We start from the raw sequence: 206 nt of genomic DNA, 5'->3' as shown, positions 1-206 counted from the left end.
AAAAAATGGCTTGTTGGTCTAATTCACCAGCAATAACGTTAACTAAAGACAGACCCCTCCTCCCTGCACCCTGCCCTTCTCTGCAGCGAGGTCCGAGCAGGGTTCCCTGCTCAACGGGTGGGCTTTCCTCCTTTGGTCACCCCCCTTGCAATAGGAGCACCAGTGTAAACCAGTTAGGCTAAACGTCCCTCGCTTCCACTGACCCT

Source organism: Cariama cristata, unplaced genomic scaffold (assembly GCF_000690535.1).
Source record: "Cariama cristata isolate BGI_N322 unplaced genomic scaffold, ASM69053v1 scaffold22605, whole genome shotgun sequence".
Lineage (NCBI taxonomy): Eukaryota > Metazoa > Chordata > Aves > Cariamiformes > Cariamidae > Cariama > Cariama cristata.
This window is presented reverse-complemented; position numbering follows the sequence as displayed.